Consider the following 24,160-nt stretch of genomic DNA (forward strand, 5'->3'; position numbering starts at 1 on the left):
ACACGAGGTAAAAGGAAAAAAAAGACCCCAAAAATTTGTAGCGCAATTTCTCCTGAGTACGGAGATACCCCATATGTGGGCGTAAAATGCTCTGCGGGCGCACAAGGCTCAGGAGTGAGAGAACACTATGTACATTTGAGGCCTAAATTGGTGATTTGCACAGGGGTGGCTGATTTTACAGCGGTTCTGACATAAACCCAAAAAAATAAATACCCACATGTGACCCCATTTTGGAAACTACACCCCTCACGGAATGTAATAAGGGGTACTGTGAGCATTTACGCCGCACAAGTGTCTGACAGATTTTTGGAACAGTGGTCAGTGAAAATTAAAAATGAATTTTTTTTGTTTGCACAGCCCACTGTTCCAAAGATCTGTCAAACGCCAGTAGGGTGTAAATGCTCACTGTACCCCTAATTACATTCCATGAGGGGTGTATTTTCCAAAATTGGGTCACATGTGGGGGGGTCCACTGTTCTGGCACCACGGGGGGCTTTGTAAATGCACTTGGCCCCTGACTTCCATTCCAAACAAATTATCTCTCTAAAAACTCAATGGCGCTCCTTCTCTTCTGAGTATTGTAGTTCGCTCGCAGTGCACTTGACGTCCAAACATGGGGTATTTCCATACTCAGAAGAAATGGGGTTACAAATTTTGGGGGGCATTTTCTCCTATTACCCCTTGTAAAAAAGTAAAATTTGGGGAAAAACCAGCATTTTAGTGAAAAAAATGTATTTTTCATTTACACATCCGACTCTAACAAAAAGTTGTCAAACACCTGTGGGGTGTTAAGGCTCACTGTACCCCTTGTTACATTCCTTGAGGGGTGTAGTTTCCATAATAGTGTGCGATGTGGGGGGGTTTACTGTCCTGGCACCATAGGGGCTTCCTAAATGGGACATGCCCCCAAAAACCATTTCAGAAAAACTCACTCTCCTAAATCCCATTGTTGCTCCTTCGCTTCTGAGCCCTCTAGTGCACCCGCCGAACAATTGACATACACATATGAGGTATTTTCTTACTCGAGAGAAATTGGGTTACAAATTTTGAGAGGATTTTTTTCCTTTTACCCCTTGTAAAAATTCAAAAACTGGGTCTACAAGAACATGCGAGTGTAAAAAATTAAGATTTTGAATTTTCTCCTTCACTTTGCTGCTATTCCTGTGAAACACCTAAAGGGTTAACACACTTACTGAATGTCCTTTTGAATACTTTGAGGGGTGCAGTTTTTATAATGGGGTCTATTTATGGGGTATTTCTAACCAGAAGACCCTTCAAATCCACTTCAAACCTGAACTGGTCCCTGAAAAATTCAGATTTTGAAAATTTTGCGAAAGATTGGAAAATTGCTGCTGAACTTTGAAGCCCTCTGATGTTTTCCAAAAGTGAAAACATGTCAACTTTATGATGCAAACATAAAGTAGACATATTGTATATGTGAAACAATATATAATTTATTTGGAATATCCATATTCCTTATAAGCAGAGAGCTTCAAAGTTAGAAAAATGCTAAATTTTCACATTTTTCATGACATTTTTGAATTATTCACCAAGAAATGATGCAAGTATCGACGAAAATTTACCACTACCATAAAGTAGAATATGTCACGAAAAAACAATCTCGGAATCAAATTTATAAGTAAAAGCATCCCAGAGTTATTAATGCTTAAAGTGACAGTGGTCAGATTTGCAAATAATGCTCCCGTCCTTAGGGTCATAATGGGCTCCGTCCCCAAGGGGTTAATGGAAGATGACCGGGGAGAACACCAATTGACAAAATGCATAATGACAAGCCACCACACTTCTGGGAGAATGTCCTTTGGATATTTGAGACAAAACTGAAGCTCTTGGCAAGTAACATCAGTTCTATGTTCACAAATGCAAAAATGAAGCATTAAAAAAAAATACTGTACCAACTTTTAACCTCTTCAGGACATAGGGCATATGGATACGCCCTGCATTTCGAGTCCTTAAGGACCGAGGGCGTATTCATACGCCCGTGGGAATTCCGGTCCCCACCGCTAGCCGGTTGGGGACCGGAGCCGGATGCCTGCTGAAATCGTTCAGGAGGCATCCCGGTATATCGCCCAGGGGGGTCATTATGACAATTCAGTCCAGCGATCTGCGGCGATTCCGGGTCAATCGGGTCTCCAGTGACCCGGTGATCCGGAATTAAAGGCTGATCGCTGATCTCTGACGGCCCTAGCCTGCAGGGGTGAGGTGGCACTGGTGCCACCTCACGATCGCCCTGATTCGTCGGCCGGATTACCGGCCGACCAATCAGGGCGCCTGCTGCGGGTGTCACTCCCGCAACCTGCTCCGCCCCTCTTCCGGAGGATGTGAGCGGGTGCGGGACGTGGACCCCGGGTGCTGGGGACCCCGATCCCCGGCGTCAATGGGCATGCTGGGACTTATGGTTTTGCAACAGCTGGAGGCACATTTTTCTATGGAAAAGTGTACCTTCAGCTGTTGTATAACTACAACTCCCAGCTTGCACAAACAGCTAAAGTGCATGCTGGGAGTTGTAGTGGTGCATCTGCTGGTTGCATAACTACAACTCCCAGCATGCCGGTTGACTCTCGGTGACTGCTGAGAGTTGTAGTTTTGCAACAGCTGAAGGCACACTGGTTGTGAAACTCAGAGGTTTTTTTTACCTAACTCAGTGTTTCACGACCGGTGTGCCTCCAGCTGTTGCAAACTCCAGCTCTCAGCAGTCAATGCACACCATGCACCGTACATGCTGGGAGTTGTAGTTTTGCAACAGCTGGAGGCACACTGGTTGTGAAACATTGAGTTAGGTCACAAACTCAGTGATACATAACAAGTGTGCCTACAGCTGTTGCAAAACTAAAACTCTCAGCATGTACAGTCTGTCAGCGCATGCTGGGAGTTGTAGTTTTGCAACAGCTGGATGTTCCCCCCCCCACCCCCCAATGTGAATGTACAGGGTACACTCACATGGGCGGAGGTTTACAGCAAGTATCTGGCTGCAAGTTTGAGCTGCGGCAAATTTTCTGCCGCAGCTCAAACTGCCAGCGAGAAACTACTATGAACCCCCGCCCGTGTGACTGTACCCTAAAAACACTACACTAACACAAAATAAAATAAAAAGTAAAAAACACTACATATACACATACCCCTACACAGCCCCCCTCCCCTCCCCAATAAAAATGAAAGCGTCTGGTACGCCACTGTTTCCAAATCGGAGCCTCCAGCTGTTGCAAAACAACAACTCCCAGTATTGTCGGACAGCCGTTGACTGTCCAGGCATGCTGGGAGTTTTGCAACAGCTGTAGGCACCCTGTTTGGGAATCACTGGCGTAGAATACCCCTATGTCCACCCCTATGCAAGTCCCTAATTTAGGCCTCAAATGCGCATGGCGCTCTCACTTTGGAGCCCTGTCGTATTTCAAGGTAACAGTTTAGAAAGGTGGAGCGGATAATCCGATCACAAAAAAGGGGAACTTCTGAAGGAGCGCAGACCTCTTTAGTAGGACTCTTGGTGCTGCTTGGCAACCAAGAGCAACGGTTGCCAAGCAGCACCAAGAGTCCTACTAAAGAGGTCTGCGCTCCTTCAGAAGTTCCCCTTTTTTGTGATCGGATTATCCGCTCCACCTTTCTATTGATGTGCTGGACCCTGTTACCCAGAGCCCAGAGGAACCTGGATGCTGCGACCCCTCTCCAATCTCTAAGTGACTACAGGTGTTATGCTCTGAGCATAACACCGTAAGGTAAGGGACCACCCTGCTGGCCCATTTATCTAACCATCTACACACGAAGTTATCTTGGTTACCTGCACGAGGTGCGCACCGTTTTCTTTCTTGTATCCTAAGGTAACAGTTTAGGGTCACATATGGGGTATCGCCGTACTCGGGAGAAATTGTGTTACAAATTTTGGGGGGTATTTTCTGCTTTTACCCTTTTTAAAAATGTTACATTTTTGGGAAAACAAGCATTTTAGGTAAAAATGTTTTAATTATTTTTTACATTTGCAAAAGACGTGAAACACCTGTGGGGTATAAATGCTCACTTTATCCCATGTTACATTCCCCGAGGGGTCTAGTTTCCAAAATGGTATGCCATGTGTTTTTTTTTTTTTTTTTTGTTCTGGCACCATAAGGGCTTCCTAAATGCAACATGCCCCCCAAAAACCATTTCAGAAAAACGTACTCTCCAAAATCCCCTTGTCGATCCTTCCCTTCTGAGCCCTCTACTGCGCCCACCGAACAATTTACATAGACATATGAGGTATGTGCTTACTCGAGAGATATTGGGCTACAAATACAAGTAAAAATGTTCTCCTTTTACCCCTTGTAAAAATTCAAAAAATGGGTCTACAAGAACATGTGAGTGTAAAAAATGAAGATTGTGAATTTTCTCCTTCACTTTGCTGCTATTCCTGTGAAACACCTAAAGGGTTAAAACACTGACTGAATGTAATTTTGAATACTTTGGGGGGTGCAGTTTTTATAATGGGGTCATTTATGGGTTATTTCTAATATGAAGACCCTTCAAATCCACTTCAAATCTGAACTGGTCCCTAAAAAATATCGAGTTTGAAAAGTTTGTGAAAAATTGGAAAATTGCTGCTGAACTTTGAAGCCCTCTGGTGGAGTAAAAACTCATCAATTTTATGATGCAAACATAAAGTAGAAATATTGTATATGTGAACAAAAAAAAAATTATTTGTAAAATCCATTTTCCTTACAAGCAGAAAGCTTCAAAGTTAGAAAAATGACACATTTTTAACATTTTTCATCAAATTTACCTATTTTTCACCAAGAAAGGATGCAAGTATCGAAAAAATTTACCACTATGTTAAAGTAGAATATGTCACGAAAAAACATTCTCGGAATCAGAATGATAACTAAAAGTATCCCACAGTTATTAATGCTTAAAGTGACAGTGGTCAGATGTGCAAAAAACGCTCCGATCCTTAAGGCCAAAATGGGCTTGGTCCTGTAGGGGTTAAGCATGAAGAAGACTTGGCTATGCTGTGGGGCTGCTTTATTGCATTTGACACAGAGTATCTTAAATCTGTACAGGTACAATGAAATCTCAGGACTATGAAGGCATTCTGGAGCATAATGTAGTGTCCAGTGTCAGGAAGCTTGGTTTCAGTCGCAGCCCGTGGGTCCTCCAACAGGATAATGACCCAAAACACACAGATAAAAACATCCAAAAATGGATAAGAGCAAAACATTGGACTACTCTGGAGTTGCCTTTCATGGGTCCTGATCTGAATCCTATTGAACACTGGTCGAAGGAGCTGAAACCTGCAGTCTGGAGAAGGCATCCTTCACACCTGAGACAGCTGGAGCAGTATTTTATAAGGAGTGGGCCAAGATACCTGGAGACAAAAGTCTTATTGAGAGTTACAGAAATCACTTGATTGAGGTGACTGCCTCTAAAGGTTGTACAACAAAATATTAAGTTCAGGGTATCATCATTTTTGTCCATGCCATTTTCACTATTTTGTTTTTCAAAATGATTCTGTTGAACCACAATTCAAAAAGCAAAATCTGATTTTCATCAGTTAATTTTAATAGATTATTATTCATTATAAAATTTGTTAATTTCAAGTTATTTCAGGGAGCATTGGAGAATTGTGGGTTTATTATTTTTAACCCCTTAAGGATGGCTTATATGATGGCTTATTTTTTGCGCCACCAATTCTAATTTGTAATGACATCAGTCATTTTACCCAAAAATGTATGGCAAAACAGAAAAAAAAAATCATTGTGAGACAAAGTAGAAAAAAAACAAACAATTTTGTAAATTTTGGGGGCTCCCGTTTCTACACAGTACATTTTTCGGTAAACATGACACCTTCTCTTTATTCTGTAGGTCCATACGATTAAAATGACACCCTACTTATGTAGGTTTGATTTTGTCGTACTTCTGGAAAAAATCATAACTACATGCAGGAAAATGTATACGTTTAAAATTGTCATCTTCTGACCCCTATAACTTTTTTATTTTTCCGCATATGGGGCAGTATGAGGGCTAATTTTTTTGCGTCATCATCTGAAGTTTTTAGCGGTACCATTTTTGCATTGATAGGAATTTTTTCACGCATACGTAATTTAATGTGCTATTTACAATATATTACCATATATACCATATATGTTTATTTTTATTTACACAGTTTTTTTTAAATGGGAAAAGGGGGTGATTCAAACTTTTATTAGGGAAGGGGTAAATGATCTTAATTCACTTTTTTTCACTTTTTTTTTGCAGTGCTATAGCTCCCATAGGGGGCTATAACACTGCACACACTGATCTTTTACATTGTTCAATGGTTTCTCATAGGAAACCATTGATCAATGATTCTGCCGCTTGACTGCTCATGCCTGGATCTCAGGCACTGAGCAGTCATTCGGCGATCGGACAGCATGGAGGAAGGTAGGGACTAGGGATCGACCGATATCGTTTTTTTAGGGCCGATACCAATAATCGGTGGAGGTTAGGGCCGATAGCCGATAACTTATACCGATATTCCGGTATAAGTCATCGGCTATTTATCCCCCCTTGACACCGCTGCAGAGCATTGATTTAAAGCGGGCACTTTAAATCAATGCACTGCGGTGGCTTTCGCGGTGCCATAGGCCGCCGCCGCCACCACCACCACCACCACCCGCTTCTCTCCCCTATCTGTCAGGGTGGTCCGGGCCATCCATCCTCCCTTCCTGTAGTGTCCGGCGGCATTCCGGGTGGAGGGTGCACCGGTCCGGGCTGTCCTTCTTCTCCAGGGGTCCTCTTCTCCACTCCGGGCAGGCTCCGGCCTAGTATGCTGCATAGACGCCGCTGCGCAGTGACGCCCGTGCGCAGCGACGCACCTGACGTCACGGCGTCGCGGCGTCTATGCAGCGTACTAGGGCGGAGCCTGCCAGGAGTGGAGAAGAGGACCCCCGGAGAAGAAGGACAGCCCGGACCGGTTCACCCTCCACCCGGAATGCCGCCGGACACTACAGGATGGATGGCCCAGACCACCCCCATTACGGGTAAGTTTAATTTTTTTTTATTGACTCGGAGGGTGGGGGAGGGGCCCGATCGGTATAGCGGTATGGGCAAAAATCCATACCGGTATACCGCCCAGCACTACGGGGGGCGATCGCGGTGCGGTGCGGTGGATCGGGGGGGCGGTCGCGGGGCGGTGCAGGGGGCGGGGCATTATCGGCTTATCGGCAAGGTAATTGCCGATACCGATAATGCCCAAAATCGTGATTATCGGCCGATAATATCAGCCATACCGATAATCGGTCGATCCCTAGTAGGAACCCCCCCGGCTGTCCTGTAAGCTGTTTGGGATGCCGCGATTTCATTGCGGCATCCCAAACAGCTCCCTGAGCTAACCGGCATTAGTTTACTTTCATTTTAGACGCGGCGTTCAACTTTGAAAGCCATGTCTAAAGGGTTAATAGCGCGTGCCACCGCGATCAGTGCCGCACGCTATTAGCCACAGTTTCCGGCCGTTGTTAGAGGCCGGGCCCGACCCGCCGTGGCCCCGCGTTATAGAACGGGAGCGGATTCATGATGTACCGGTACGTCATGGGTCCTGTAGGGGTTAACCTAATACTGATCATGTAGTGTTAGAAATCCTCTCAGGGGAAGGGGGTGAATCCCTCCTTGCTTGATGGGAGGTGATTGGTGCATCTGCTCATGCAGCTTTGCCCATGAGCCAGCTCTTGTCCATGACTCATGGACAAGCTGATGCTGCTGCAGGACTTGCTAGTGTCCTAGTAGGTATGGGGACCCCTAGTGGTGGGATTTTTAGCACCACTTATTAAATATTCAAAAAAGGTCAAAACCAATAAAAGGTCTTTAATTTTCATCAATAACAATATATAAAATATGTTTGGATCTGACATTGCCCATTTAAAGGGGTTGTGCGCTGCCCTGCAGTTCGGAGCTCCGCTCACAGCGTCCGGAAGTTCATTACTCCGAACGCTGTGTGCGGGCTTCTGTGTTCGCAGCCGCCGGGCGTGACGTCACGCCTGGCCCCTCGCGACGTCTCGCCCGCCCCCTCGTGACGTCTCGCCCGCCCCCTCGTGACGTCTCGCCCGCCCCCTCAACGAAAGTCTATGGGAAGGGGGCATGACCGCTGTCACGCCCCCTTCCCATAGACTTTGGTAGAGGGGGCGGGCATGACGTCACGAGGGGGCGGGCGAGACGTCACGCCCGGCGGCCGCGAACACGGAAGCCCATGCACAGCGTTCGGAGTAATGAACTTTCGGACGCTGTGAGCGGAGCTCCGACAACCCCTTTAACCAAGTGTACCAACAATTGTGTCCATATCTAATATGTATATCTCACTCTGCTCAGCTTCTCCTGCTCTGTAACATGATGCCTGCAGATTGGACTGTATTTTAATGTGACAGGCTCCCTTTAAGGGTGTATTCACACATACAGTATTATGTAGATATATATCATTGGAACTAAATGACATTTAGCATCAAAGCTACAGCTTCAAATATTGTGCATCAAATATGTATATACAACATAAGAGTATCTTTTTTCTAATCTTAAAAAAATAAAAACACCTTTTCACTGGTTGCAAAAAAACATAGTGTGAACTGAGTGTAACTCCTTTAATATTTGTACAAATCAGTAAGATTTGTGTTACATTATAGAAAAACCTTGGCCAATTAATAGCGATGACGATCTGACCACATTTGTGTCCTAGCTACTCACATGTAGATTTATATAAGAGAGGTCACAGTTTTCAATAACATTTCCTACGTCATTTCGTTTGTAGAGCTGTCTATCTAATTGGATTGGTATTTTCTTTAATCTGTACTTCCATGCAAAATCAATCCATTACAGTACTTCCTGTTTATTGATTGATCTGTTTTTGATCTGTGTTTTTTGTTTTTATAAACTCTGTGTTGACAGAGAACATGTAATCTTTATTAATGATCACATGTGTGGAAGAAAACTACTTAAAGGGAACCTGCCTGCACCTGAGAGTAGCACAAAGTAGCTAAAAACATGCTCATTTCAGCGGTCTGTCATTTACACTCACTGGCCATTTTATTTGGTACATTGGCATACCTTATACAAGGTGCTGGAAACATTCCTCAGAAATGGGTGATCCATATGGACATGATGGCTTCACAAAGTTGCTGCAGATTTGTCGGCTGCGCATCCATGATGCAAATCTTCCATTCTACCACATCACAAAGGTGCTCTACTGGAGTTAGATTTAGTGACTGTGAAGGCAATTGGAGTACAGTAAACTCACTTTCATGTTCAAGAAGCCAGTTTGAGATAATAGGAACTTTGTGACATGATGCATTATCTTACTGGAAGTAACCATCAGAAAATGGTTACAATGTGGTCATAAAGGGATATACATGGTCTGGTAGACTGTCACATTTAAACAATGCTCAACTGGCACTAAAGGATCCAAAGTGAGCCAAGAAAATGTCCCCCACGCAATCACACTGCCACCCCACCAGTCTGAACTGTTGATAAAAGGCAAGATGGTCCCATACTTTCATGTTGTTTACATCAAATTCTGACCCTGCCATCTGACTGTGTCAGCTGGAATCGAGATTCATCAGACCAGGCAGGAACATTCTTTCAGTTCTCGCATGTCCAATTTTGATAAGCATGTGCACATTGTAGCCTTAGTTTCCTGTTCTTAGCTGACAAGAGTGGCACCCAGTGTGGTCATCTTTTTGCTGTAGCCCATCTGCTTCAAGGTTCGACATGTTATACGTTCAGAGATGGTATTCTGCTATTCTGCACACCTGGATTGTAATAAGTAGTTATTTGAGTTTGTGATGCCTTTTTGTAATCTCATACCAGAGTGCCCACACAATTGCCGCTTTACTGTATTTTTTCTTTTCTTTTTTTTTTTTTTTTTTAACCATTATCTGTAAACCGTAGAAATGAGTGTGTGAAAATCCCAGCAGATCAGCAGTTTATGAAATACTCAAAACAACCTGTCTGGCACCAACATCCATGCCACGTTTAAAGTCACTTAAATCCCCTTTCTTCATTCTGTGGCTCGGTTTAAACTTGTCTACATGCCTAAATACATTGGCCGGCATTTATCATTGTAGTGTAAGTGAAGCATTTTTTTTACACCTTTTTTTTTTATGTGCTATAATGTGTAGGAGCACCAAATGTATTAAATGGTCAAAGAGCATTTGATAGATTTTGTGCAGGTCACATTTTCTGAAATTTCTCACTTCACATACACCAAAAAGCTAAGCCAAGTCTGGGCTGGTGTAGTTTTAGAGACTTTTCAGTGGCTTTGCGCCTTTTCACAAAAAGGCGCAGTTGATAAAACCCTTCCATATCATATGTATTGCCAAAATCAGTGGAGGGTTTTGTTTTCACGCTGTACACTTTACAGTATAAATGACATGGTTTCTTAATTCTGTTGGTCAATACAATCACATGTTTTTTTATATATTTTTTGGATTGTGATGTGACCCCAAAAAAAATTTGGACTTTCTTAACGTTTATGCCGTTCGCCGTATGGGATCATTAACATTATATTTTGGAAGTTTATGCACACAGCGATACCAAATATGTTTATTAGTTTTTTTTTTAGCTTTTTGGGGGTACAATGGGAAAAAGGGGTGATTTACTTTTTATTGGTGGAGGGGATTTTTCACATAAAAAAAAAACTGTATTTTACTTTTTCTTTTACACTTTTTATGTCCCCATAGGGGACTATTTATAGAAATAATTTGATTGCTAATACTGTTCAGTGCTATGCATAGGCATAGCACTGTCAAAATGCATAGGCATAGCACTGCACTGCAGCACTGCATAGCACTGATCAGTATTCTCGGCTCTCTTTTTCTCTGGTCTGCTCAATGTCAGACCAGAGAAGAGGACCCCGGGAGAGTGGCGGAGGCAGGTGAGGGGACCTTAATCCACCTTTTTGGATAATCGGATCCCCGCGAGAGAGCTGCGGGCGATCCGATCATCCATTAGAACGCCCACATTGTAGATCTGTATTGATCACGGCATCTGAGGGGGTAATGCGATCACTGATGTCCGCCATTTGATGCGAGCACTGGTCCGGTGCTTGCGTCATGTACAGGATGTGAATGTAAGTCCTGGTGCGTTAAGTCCCAGTGCATCAGGACGTACATTGATGTCATTTGTCCTTTAAGGGGTACTCCGGTGGAAAAAAAAATGTTCATATCAACTGGCTCCAGAAAGTTAATCAGATTTGTAAATTACTTCCATTAAAAAACATTTACGGCCATTACTGTATTTACTATTATTATTTATCCCATATTATTTCTCATTTCTATATGTTCTGTTCTTATTGACCTTATTGATATATATATATATATATATATATATATATATATACTTTCTCTATATACCCTTCAATTCTTTTCTCCTTTCTCCTATATCTTACTGGCATTTTGGTGACCAACTGTCTGGGCGGTCTCTCAGTGATCTTACCTCATGGCTCTGAGGCGGGATTTCTCTCACAAGGAGTAACGGCTTCTCATTACACTGTTCAGCTTTTTCTGTAGTCTCTTCTCACGTTCTTACAGCGCCACCATGTGGCCTTTTTCTATTATTACATTCTCAATTCATTTTATGTCCTCTTCCCTTAAAGGGGCACTCCGCCCCTAGACATCTTATCCCCTATCCAAAGGACAGGGGATAAGATGTCAGATCGCCGGGGTCGCTGCTGCAGCACCCCGCTATCATTACTGCGCAGAGCGAGATCGCTCTGCACGTAATGACGGGCAATACAGGGGCCGGAGCATCGTTACGTCACGGCTCCGCCCCTCGTGACATCACAGCCCGCCCCGTCAATACAAGTCTATGGGAGGGGGCGTGGCGGTCGTCACGCCCCCTGCCATAGACTTGCATTAAAGGGACGGGCCGTGATGTAATGAGGGGCGGAGCCATGACGTCACGCTGCTCCAGCCCCTGTACCCCCCGTCATTACGCACAGAGCGAACTCGCTCTGTGCAGTAATGAGATCGGGGTGCCGCAGCGGCGATCCCCGGTGTCCCCAGCAGCGGGACCGTGGCGATCTGACATCTTATCCCCTATCCTTTGGATAGGGGATAAGATGCCAGGGGCGGATTACCCCTTTAATATTTCCTTAATTTTTACCAATATTCATTATCTTTTTTTATTTCCCTACTACCAATAATTAATAATAATTATTTCATTATTATAATAATCATATATATATACATTTATATATATATATATATATAAATATATATTCTGATTAATTCATATATACACTACTACTATTCAATATTGTTATATTACCCCTCTGCCTATATATATATCTATCATGGCTAATGAGGAGGCTGTCAAGTTATCCATACCTCAAGGTTTTTAGTATGTTGACGAAACTTTGATCCAATCTATGGTAGATCACTCAGTTTCCAAATCTGTGCAGTCCGCAGTTCAATCTGCCAGGTCCTCCATTCCGGAGGATGTTGCCAGATCTTTTTGCCATGACTATGGCACGTACCCAGTCTCCAAAATCTCCCCGAACAGGTCCTTCCACCCCCTCAGACCATTTCTGGTCTGCTGAGGATTTGTCCTCTAAAATGGCTGAACGGTGGAAAGGTTCAGGGAAAGCCTCCCAAAAAAAGGCAATTTTAATTTACTGATCCTTCTGTGTCTAAAAAAACACAAAAAATCCAAAAGAGTTAAGGATCAGGTGTCTTTTGACATTCAAGATGCTGCATCGCATCCCATACCCTCTGCCCGTGAGGAAACTAGTACACTATGGGATTATAAGGCTTCTAAGGCTTCTGCCAGATCAAAGCCTGATTCTTATAATACATCCCCTGACCAATCTTCCTCAGATGAGGTTGTAATTTTTCCAGGTATGGAGGATAACTCAGAATATGAGGATGTGTCGGATGACGGGGATGAACGATTGGTTATTGAGGACCCTAAATCTCTACATTTAGATAGTGCTGGCATACCATATTTTGATCCTGGCTCAATTAAACACCCGAGATCCGGAGAGTGGGTGCCACACCCACAAATTACTACATTTCTTAATATGTGGGTTAAGAAACTGATGGACAAGGCGGCTAGGAATAAACTCTGTTCAGAATACCCCTGTCTTACCCTCCCCCACAAGTTGGCCAATACCCCGATCTTGACCCCATTCTAATTAAGTACTTGAACAAGTCTGGAAAGAACCCCAAAAAAGGGGTTGATCGCTCTTTTAGAGTGATTCAGGATAGACTTCTAGATTTATTGGGCCCCTTAAATAGAATCCTCGATATGTCTGAAGGGAATCCAATTAACCATGACATTTTGAAGGGATGGGCACAAAGGGCCATAAGTTTATTTGGAAATGTTAATACTTCTATATGTACTGAAAGGAAGAGATCAGTTTTAATGAAACTGGATCCACAGCTAATCCACCTTGCCACCACTGATTCTACTATCCCTACAGATGGAAACTCTTTCATTAAAGAGATCAATAAATATGTGGAGTTATTCTCCAGTTTAGACAAAGCCCAATGCTCCTTACATAATTTTTTCAGCAACGTGTTTTTTCCAAGGCTGGCAAACGAAGGGGCCGGTTTCCCAGCCACCCAAGCTTTGAGGGACAACAGTCCAGAGCCCCTCCCCATCCTGACAGATTTTCCCTTCCTTCTGCTCCTTTCCAACCCACCCCTTTCTCCCCCCACAGGAGGGAGACCCTGGAGAATAGCTCATTTTAGCGATGTTTGGGATATGATTACTTCGGACACCTGGGTCTTAAATACAGTTTTAGGTTCTCAAATAGAGTTTGTTTGTCAACCCTTTAAAACCCAACATCCTCACCCAATACATTTTTCAATGACAGATCAAAATCTCATAATACAAGAAATCAAGGAACTATGGGGGGTATTTATCAATTGTGTCTGTTGAATGTTTGATTTTACCCTTTTCTTTTCTACTTGGTTTATTCGTATCTGGGCCAAATTTATCATTGGAGCATGGCGTTAGTAATTTTGTCGCAAACGGTGGATTCAACAGCACACTGCTCCTTTTACACATTCTAATTTACCATAGTGATTTCTCATGTTTAAAATGTTATGGCGTTGATTTGCACCTTTAAAAACAGCTTTGCCGCATATATGCGCCAAAACAGCAATGGCGCAGATAGTAAATACCTTACTAAAGTTGAAATCACACATACCAACATGTGATTGTAAACCAGTCATAAAAAACACAGTGGTTTAAATGCGCAAAGTTTTGGCGCAAAAAACCACTGCGCCAAAAAATTGTGCCAAATGTACGCAAAAAAAAAATGCCCCCCTATGTTCCAAAGGCACAATTATTCAGGTCCCCCCTTATTCATCAGGTTTCCTGAGAAACCTGTTTTGGTGAAAAAGAAAGAGAGAGGTTTCAGATTGTGATGAATCTAAAAACTCTCAACAATTTTGTAGTATACCACCATTTTAAATTGGATTGTATCCACCTCATAGATTTTATCGATTAATCGTTGCAGCTCTAACAGAAACACACCCAGAGCACAGAGGCGTCGTCCCAGCATCCAAGAAAAACAAAAAGCTCTCTTTTACAATTCCACTTGGGACGTTAATGTCATTGTCAATTACATTTTATCTTGGGAAGACAATGACTGTCTTCCTTTAAAACTATTATCCTTAAAGCTTACAGTCCTATTATGTCTTATTTCTTTCAAAAGAATCTCAGACATTAGAGCCCTGGATATATCCCCTAGACCAGTGGTTCTCAACCTTTTTTTGCGACTGTACCTCCAAAGGGTGAAAATATGTCCGAGAGTACCCCACGCGCGAAATCTTCATGGACAAAATAAGTCAAAAGTACTTAATTTCATAATGGCGTGTGCTTACCTTTCTAATGCGATTTTAATGCGATACTTAATCCCCTTGTGCCATTATTCCCCACTCCCTCTGATCCCCATTTGCCATAATCGGATAATGGGAAAAGGGAATCAGAGGTAGGAGGGAAAAATGGCACACATTAAGATAGAGGGGGGGGATAATGATTACCTCCTCCATATTGATCCCCCTGTGCCATTATTCCCCCCTGATCCCCCTGGGCCAATATATGAGATACATACAATAACACCCTCCCTGCCTACCATACTGCGGGGTTACACTTAGTTTAACATGCTTACCAGGCATGTGTCTACCCCATTCGGCGGAAGTCAGAGGGCTGCACTGACAGGTGACATCCTTCTGCGCTGTGACGGCACCTACACACAACGTCAAGGACGTCACACGTCAGGCCCGGCAGCCACTGCAGCGCACATAAAGTGACTTCGGCGTCCAATCCCCGCTCTGCACTGACAAATACTGGCCAATGCATGCCCGCTATTTGTCAGCGAACTCTGTACCCCTGGACAACCCGTGGTGTACCCCTGGCTGAGAGCCCTGCCATAGACAATTCTACCCAAATGAAGTACAATTCCCTATTCATAGACGTACCAAAACAAATATTCATTCAGTTTTTTATCCATCTTTTCCACAACAAGATAAACTTTGTTGTTCACTGTTTAAAAATGTATGAAAAACTAACTGCACCTTTTAGACAATCCTCTTCTTATAAATTATTGATTTCCTTTTGTAAACCATTTCTCCCAGTTCCCACCGCCACCCTGGCTAGATGGGTTAGACACACAATGGGAGAGATTTATCAAAACCTGTCCGGAGGAAAAGTTCCTAAGTTTCCCATAGCAACCAATCAGATTGCTTCTTTTAATTTCCAGAGGCCTTTTCAAATATGAAAGAAGCAAGCTGATTGGTTGCAATGGGCAACTCAGCAACTTTTCCTCAGGAAGGGTTTTGATAAATCTCCCCCAATGTCCTTAGCTGGCATAGACATTTCCCTATTTGGAGCTCATTCCACTAGAGGAGTGATGTCTACTAAAGTCTGTCAAGCAGGAGATTCTCTTCATGAGATCATGAAAGCGGCAGACTGGTCTCCTGAATCCACTTTCAAAACCTTCTATTTTAGACCTGATCCTCCTGTTTCTAAAGTTATTATATAATATATATTGTTTTTTAGTATATATTTACATTTTTTTTATATATATTTCATGATATTTACAGCTTTGAACCTGGATAATGCGGGCCTCCTGTCTTGTGATAAAATTGGAGATTGGTGTAGGTGAACGTGTTTTTACCCCATTCATTCATGTGGAGGAAACTGTGTACCTGCACCAAATGTACTACACGGTGCAGGGCATGTGATAAATCTGGTGCGGATCACATTTCTTACTTCAGTACTCCACTTTGTATGGTGATTCCTCTGCGACTTTTTGTGCGACTTTTTATCCTGTGCGACAAAATGTGTGACTTTTTAATAATGCTGTCAACAGTCAGTTTTGTAAGCTAAGTCAGGGCTGGTGTAGATTTGCACCTAACTGAGCGCAGTTGCGACAAACTGAAAAGTTGCATTTCATGAATACCTGACCACTGCATGATATCAACTAAAATCATGACTTTGTATGTTCCTTTAGAAAAACCTTCTAAAGCAAATGAAAAGTCTCAAAACAGCATCTGAGACAAACTGTGAGACAAATGTACACTACAAAACCAGGATAAAACCAATGATAAATTCCCGCCATGGATTTTATTAAAGACAGGAGGCAAGCATTATCCCTCCCATTGGGGGGTATTCATCAAGAGTAGTGAGCTGAACGTCTTTTTATCCCATTAATTCAAGGGGTGGAAACTGTGTACCTGCACCAGATTTATTACAGGGTGCAGAGCATGTGATAAATCTGGTGCTGATCACATTTCTTAGTTCAGTACTCCACTTTGTATGGTGATTCCTCTGCGACTTTTTGTGCGACTTTTTATCCCGTGCGACAAAACGTGTGACTTTTTAATAATGCTGTTAACAGTCAGTTTTGTAAGCCAAGTTAGGGCTGGTGTAGATTTGTGCCTAATTGAGAGCAGTTGCGACAAAAGATGCGACTAACTGAAAAGTCTGATTTCATGAATTCCTTACCACTGCATGATATCAACTGAAATCATGACTTTGGATGTTCTTTTAGAGAAACCGTCTAAAGCAAAAGTCGCAATGAAAAGTCTCAAAATAGCATCTGAGACAAACTGTGAGACAAATGTACACTACAAAACCAGGATAAAACCAATGATAAATTCCCCCCATTATCCCTACCCTTAAAGGGGTTGTGCGCTGCCCTGCCTTTCGGAGCTCCGCGCGCAGCGTCTGGAAGTTCATTACTCCGAACGTTGTGTGCGAGCTTCCATGTTCGCGGCCGCCGGGCGTGACATCACGCCTGGCCCCCTCGTGACGTCACGCCCACTCCCTCAACAAAAGTCCATGGGAAGGGGGCGTGACCGCTGTCATGCCCCCTTCCCATAGACTTTGGTAGAGGGGGCGGGTGTGACGTCACGAGGGGGCCAGGCGTGACGTCACACCCGGCGGCCGCGAACACGGAAGCCCGCACACAACGTTCGGAGTAATGAACTTCCAGACGCTGCGTGCGGAGCTCCGAAAGGCAGGGCAGCGCACAACCCCTTTAATTATTAATATATATTTTTTCTTTCAGTCTAGTACTTTCTCTTTGATAATGCTACAATAGGATGATCTTTTTCAACTTCTCGTCGGATTCTGAAAAATTTCTTTATTTGTTACTTCAAGTTTTTCGTTTTTCATTGACTTCTTAAGGAATTACCTTTCCGATCCTTCATCTTGACGGAAACGGATTTCTACTTCACCTTGTGAGAGGATTTCAACATTGATTCCTGATTTTCTTCATCAACTTTTGTTCTACGATTTTAACAGTCTTGTTTATATTATTTAGTGAACTTTATAATAAGCTGTTTCTAAATATATTATGGTTATTACATCAGAGAAAGAGGGAGTAGTCTATTGGTCTGCTCCTTATATCACCTGTGCTGTCAGTTGATTGGTTGACTGTAATACCTATTTTACATATGTACATTTTTTTTTCTCAATATCTTTATTGTTAAACTATTGCTGCTATTTATGAGAATTATTTAAAGGGGTACTCCCCTGGAAAAAAAAAATATTTAATCAACTGGTGCCAGAAATTTAAACAGATTTGTTCTGTTTACTTCTATTTAAAAATCATAATCCTTGCAGTACTTATCAGCTGCTGTATGCTTCACAGGAAGTTATTTTCTTTTAGAATTTCCTTTCAGTCTGACCACAGTGCTCTCTGCTGACACCTCTGTCCATTTTAGGAACTGTCCAAAGCAGTAGAGGTTTCCTATGGGGATTTGCTCCTACTCTGGATAGTCCCTAAAATGGACAGAGGTGTCAGCCGAGAGAACTGTGATCAGGCAGAAAGGAAATTCAAGAAGAAAAGAACTTCCTCCGGAACATATAGCAGCTGATAAGGACTGGAAGGTTTAAGATTTTTAAATATAAGTAATTTACAAATCTGTTTAACTTTTTGCCACCAGTTGATAAAAAATAAATGTTTTCCAGTGGAGTACCCCTTTAAGCAATAAAAGAAAGATCTGCATAATGCTTGCCTCCTGTTTTTAATAAAATCCATATTTTCAGCCATAAGACTAGGAAAATCTCCAATTAAAACAGCTCCCACATTGCGGGAGGGATATGAATTGGCTGAATTCTTGGCTAGAGTGTATCCAGGTATCCAATGGGGAAAGATCCCTTATTGTATACCCTAACGGACACCACAAAAACATTGTGTGAATAGAGCCTTAGGCTAGGTTCACACTACGGTTTGTATTTACGGATCCCGTATATGGCTGGGAGGAGGGGGCGGGGCTTAATTGCGGCGCCCGCACTCAGCCATATTTGGGAACCATATTTAATGCATGTCTATGAGCCGACCGGAGTGAACCGCAGCATGTGCATGGGCTGTGTTTTCGGCCGTATGCGGTTTCCCGACCATAGGCAAAAACGTTGTCGACCGCGTTTTTTGCCTACGGTCGGGAAACCACATACGGCCGAAACGCAGCCGACCTGAGGCTGCGGTTCACTCCGGTCAGCTCATAGACATGCATTAAATATGGTTCCTGAATACGGCTGAGTGCGGGCGCCGAGATGAAGCCCCGCCCCCCCTCCTCCCAGCCGTATACGGGAACCGTAAATACAAACCGTAGTGTGAACCCAGCCTTACACTTTGTGGCTTCCTTTTTTACTGTATGACAGTTTTATCTGATTCCATTCACATAAAGGCTGAACCAGCAGAAAATAGTAATCTGATAAAACAGAAAGTAAAGGGAAGGTCCAGAATAGAGCTCTTCAATGGGATTTTGATCCTGCCGGACCAATAAAAAAACTTGCGGAAAGTAATAAGGTTGGAGGGAGCAGGTGCTCACAGAACATATAGCAAGTCCTGCAAAATTCCACACAGACCACAAACCTCTGAAGTGCCACAGGGGGCTCAGAAATGGCACAAGGGATTGAAGAAATGGCATGAGGGGGTAATAAAATGGCACGGGGGGTAATGAAATGGCACCGGGGTACTATTTCTAAAAGCTGGGACGAAATGCTTTCGGGAGCAGGCGGGATTGGACACACGTTGCAGGAGCAGGTGAGAATAGAACACAGATGTAGCGGGAGTGGGCGGTAATGGTCAGAACTCCAGTGGAAGCAGGATTAAAAAACAGTCTTACGCAGGACTCCTGTCCGGGATTAGAAAGACAGCTGCTTTCTTCCCAAAAACATCACCACACCTAGTCATGTGGTGTGTCTGATATTGCAGCTAAGCTCATCTTAAGTGTATGGGGTTTATCTGTAAGGGCTTGTTCACACTGCTGTCTGTCCCCGTTATATCATGCCTGTCATTAAATCCGTTCAGGCCTTTTGCATACATTTGGTTCCTATTCTGTTTTTTTACAGGAAAAAAGACGGTGCATGCAGTATTTTTTTCCCCGTCAAAAAAAACAGGAAGAGAAACAGATATTATGAATTTAATATTGAAGTCTATGGAAAATGGATGAGCCTTTAACCCCTTAAGGACCAAGGACGTATCGGTACATCCTGAGTCCTCTCCCTTACTATAACGCCGGGGCCATGCTGGGACCCGTGGCTAACAGCGCACGGCACTGATTGCGGTGCCGCGTGCTATTAACCCTTTAGACACGGCAGTCAAATTTGATCGCTGCTTCTAAAGTGAAACTAAACTGCTGCCGGTTAGCTCAGGGGGCTGTTCGGGATCGCTGCTGCATCCCGAACAGCTGTAGGACACGAGGAGGGTCCCCTTACCTGAGTCCTGGTGTCCGATTGCCGAAGATCATTTAACCCCTACCCTAATAAAAGTTTGAATCACCCTCCTTTTCCCATAAAAAAAAATACAAAAACTGTGTAAATAAAAATAAATATATGTGATATGGCCGCGTGCGAAAATGTTCGAATTATAAAAATATATTGTTAATTAAACCGCACAGTCAATGGTGTACGCGAAAAAAAATAGTCCAAAGTCCAAAATAGTGTATTTTGGTCACTTTTCATTTCATGAAAAAATTTATAAAAAGTGATCAAAAAGTCTGATCAATACAAAAATGGTACCGATAAAAACTTCAGATCACTGCGCAAAAAATGAGCCCTCACACTGCTCCGTAGGCAGAAAAATAAAAAAGTTATAGGGGTCAGAAGAACAATTTTAAACGTATAAATTTTCCTGTATGTAGTTATGATTTTTTCCAGAAGTACGACAAAATCAAACCTATATAAGTAGGGTAATATTTTAATCATATGGACCTACAGAATAAATATAAGGTGTCATTTTTAGCAAAAAAAATGTACTGAGTAGAAACGGAAGCCCCCAAAAGTTACAAAATGGCATTTTTTCTTAAATTTTGTCGCACAATGATTTTTTTTTTCCGTTTCACCGTAGATTTTTGGGTAAAATGACTGATGTCATTACAAAGTAGAATTTGTGGCGCAAAAAATAAGCCATCATATGGATTTTTAGGTGCACAATTGAAAGGGTAACGATTTTTAAAAGGTAGGGAGGAAAAAACGAAAGTGCAAACCCTTATAATTATAATTCGGACATTTCCGCACGTGGCGATACCACAGATGTTTATTTTTATTTACACAGTTTTTTTTTTCATGGGATAAGGGGGGTGATTCAAACTTTTAATAGGGGAGGTGTTAAATGATCTTTATTCACTTTTTTTTCACTTTTTTTTTTGCAGTGTTATAGCTCCCATAGGGACCTATAACACTGTACACAATGATCTTTTACATTGATCAGTGGTTTCTCATAAGAAACCACTGATCGATGATTCTGCAGCTTGACTGCTCATGCCTGGATCTCAGGCACTGAGCAGTCATTCAGCGATCGGACAGCGAGGAGGCAGGTAGGGATCCTCCAGCTGTCTTGTAAGCTGTTCGGGATGCCGCGATTTCACCGCGGCGATCCCGAACAGCTCCCTGAGCTAACCGGCATGGTTTCACTTTCACTTTAGACGCGGCGTTCAACTTTGAACGCTGCGTCTAAAGGGTTAATAGCACACGGCACCGCGATCAATGCCGCGGATTAGCCACGGCCCCGCGTTATAGATCGGGAGCGGACTCATGACATTCGCGTACGTCATGGGTCCTTAAGAGGTTGAGGGGTTAAAGGGGTACTCCGGTGGAAAACTTTTTTTTTTAAATCAACTGGTGCCAGAAAATTAAACAGATTTGTAAATTACTTCTATTAAAAACTCTTATTCCTTCCAGTAATTGACGGCTGTATACTACAGAGGAAATTCTTTTCTTTTGTGATTTCTTTACTGTCACGACCACAGTGCTCTCTGCTGTCACCTCTGTCCATTTTAGGAACTGTTCAGAGCAGCATATGTTTGCTATTGGAATTTTCTCCAGCTCTTGACAGTTCCTGACATGGACAGAGGTGTCAACAGAAAGCACTGTGGTCATGACAGAATAGAAATCCCAAAAATCCAAAAAGAAAAGAATTTCCTCTCAGCCGCTAATAAGTACTGGAAGGATTAAGTCATTTACAAATCTGTTTAACTTTATGGCATCAGTTCATTTAAAAAAAAAAAAAAATGTCAACCAAATGTTTTAGGACTGTCTCTCACTTCAAAGACACTAACTATAGATGGGCACCTATACCCGTGGTGCAGAAAAATAAGAAATTGTGTACAAAAGGGAACTGGTGCTCAAGATCCTGAAGATATAGCTAATAAATACACCTGGTGGTAATTGTAAAAAAATTTTTTTTATGAAAATATAGTAAATATATTTATATATATTTTATAAATATAAAAAAATTAAATAAAAAATATATACAGTGACCCCCCGACTTATGATGGCCCCGACATATGATCATTTCAACATATGATGGCCTCTCAGAGCCCATCGTATGTTGAAGGCGGCATCGACATATGATGCTGCTGTGTGTTGGGGCCATCGTACAAACAGCTATCTGACAGCGCTGACAACTTCAGCAACTGACAGATAGTTGTTTAATGTGCCCGTGTGCCCCGTTCTGCCTCCTGTTACTCACATGCTGTCCTGCTAACTCACGCAGGCTTCCACTGTGAGCTCCGTGTAAGCCCCGCCCCCCCAGTGCAGCCATAGCCAATAGCCTGCAGCATCTTGCTGCAGGCATCCAATGAGCTGCTGGCTGCCCTCCCCTTCCTTTCCTATAGAGCTGTAGTCGGCAGGATCGTAATGGAGGACATTCTGTCCCCCCTGAAGGTATTTAAAGAACTGTACAGTACTGTATGCGATGTCACACATCACAAACAATACATATACACACTATACACCCCTTACATCAATGTTTCCCTATCAGTGTGCCCAGACAGCATGCCCAGACAGTCAATGGCTGTACATGCATGCTGGGAGTTGTAGTTGTGCAACAGCTGGAGGCACCCTGGTTTGTTAAACACTCCCCATACACTCCACATACAATGGTCATCCCAGAACCAATTAGCAGTTTCCCATAGAGATATGTATTCAACATACAATGGTTCCGAGGCCCCAGAACCAATTACCATTTTTACATAGACATATGTTGAAACCATCATTTGTCGAGTACATATGATGGTTCTCCTGGAACCAATTAATATCATATGTTGAGGGACCACTGTATATATATATATATATATATATATATATATATATATATATATATACAAATCATAAAATGTTGCAGTATCTTCTAATACCTTTTTTATTGGACTAATAGCATTTTGTAGAGACAAGCTTTCGGGATTCCTCCCTTTATCAAGTCCAAAGCAAATCTAAGCTCACAAGCAGAAGACACAGGTTACATCTCACAAATATGCAGGGGTTAAGACAATAGATGTGGCCATAAATTGTCCTGTTATGGGAACATAGACTAAATAGATAAGGATGAGAAAAAGGGGGAGGGAGGGGGGGGGGACAGGGGAGAGACTGATAATTAAGCATGACAAAGTGAGATGCAAAAGAAAATCCAGTACAGTACAGGTTATAAGAAATATTGATAATGAGATAAGAAGCTCAAATCCACATTAAGTCCCCTGTTTTTGGAGTAAAAAAACAGTATCATTTTGGCTTCAAATGTCTTTCTTTCTTGTGTGTTTTTGAAGTTCCCTCTCAGTATCTTGATTGTAAGGTCATGTATGGAGTGGCCTGATTGGGTAAAATGGTGTCCATCTGGGGTGCAGTAGTCCTTTTCTTTATGGCGGTTGATGGAATGTCTGTGTAGATTCATCCTTTTGTTGAGTTTCTGGCTGGTTTCACCAATGTAGCATCCCATGTCACACTTGGCGCATTGTATCATGTAGACCACATTTGGAGATGTGCAGGAGAATAGTTCCTTAATGTTATGTGTCTTGTTGTTGTGGGGGCTTCCCTCTTGGTGCAGAAATGTTGGCAGAGTTTACAGCGAGGTTTGGTGCAGGGTTTGATCCCATTGTCTGTGTCTGTTCTTTCTGTAGGTACTTTTCGGCTGACCAGCTTTTGTTTTAAATTGTGTGGTTGTCTGAAGGCCAAGATGGGAGGTTCAGGGAAGATTTCTTTTAGCATCTCATCTTCCGCCAATATCGTCTGTAGGTTCCTGATAATTTTGTGTATTTCTTCAAGGGCCGGATTGTATGTGGCTACCAGTGGTACGCATGGTGATGGTTGTATCTGTCTGTATTGTAGCAGGTGTTCCCGTGGTGTTTGAAGGGTGGAGTGTATTTTCCTATTGATTGTCCTAGGTTTGTATCCTTTTTGTTTGAATTTCTCAGACAGT

The 24,160-nt window shown here is 42.7% G+C and overlaps 1 protein-coding gene across 6 annotated transcripts in view; it reads right to left on the reverse strand.

The window, feature by feature from the left end:
- NLGN3 (neuroligin 3) overlaps positions 1–24,160 on the reverse strand; it is a 328,235-nt gene that overhangs the window by 223,170 nt on the left and 80,905 nt on the right. For 4 of the 6 annotated variants that reach the window (XM_056540342.1, XM_056540341.1, XM_056540335.1 and 1 more), the window contains one exon: positions 9,055–9,212. The exons of the other annotated variants lie outside the window; for them this stretch is intronic. The gene's annotated coding sequence lies outside the window, so the exon portion shown is untranslated. The remainder of the gene's footprint in view (positions 1–9,054; positions 9,213–24,160) is intronic. 6 annotated transcript variants of the gene reach the window in all.

The sequence above is a fragment of the Hyla sarda genome, chromosome 9 (genome assembly GCF_029499605.1).
Source record: "Hyla sarda isolate aHylSar1 chromosome 9, aHylSar1.hap1, whole genome shotgun sequence".
Taxonomy (NCBI): domain Eukaryota; kingdom Metazoa; phylum Chordata; class Amphibia; order Anura; family Hylidae; genus Hyla; species Hyla sarda.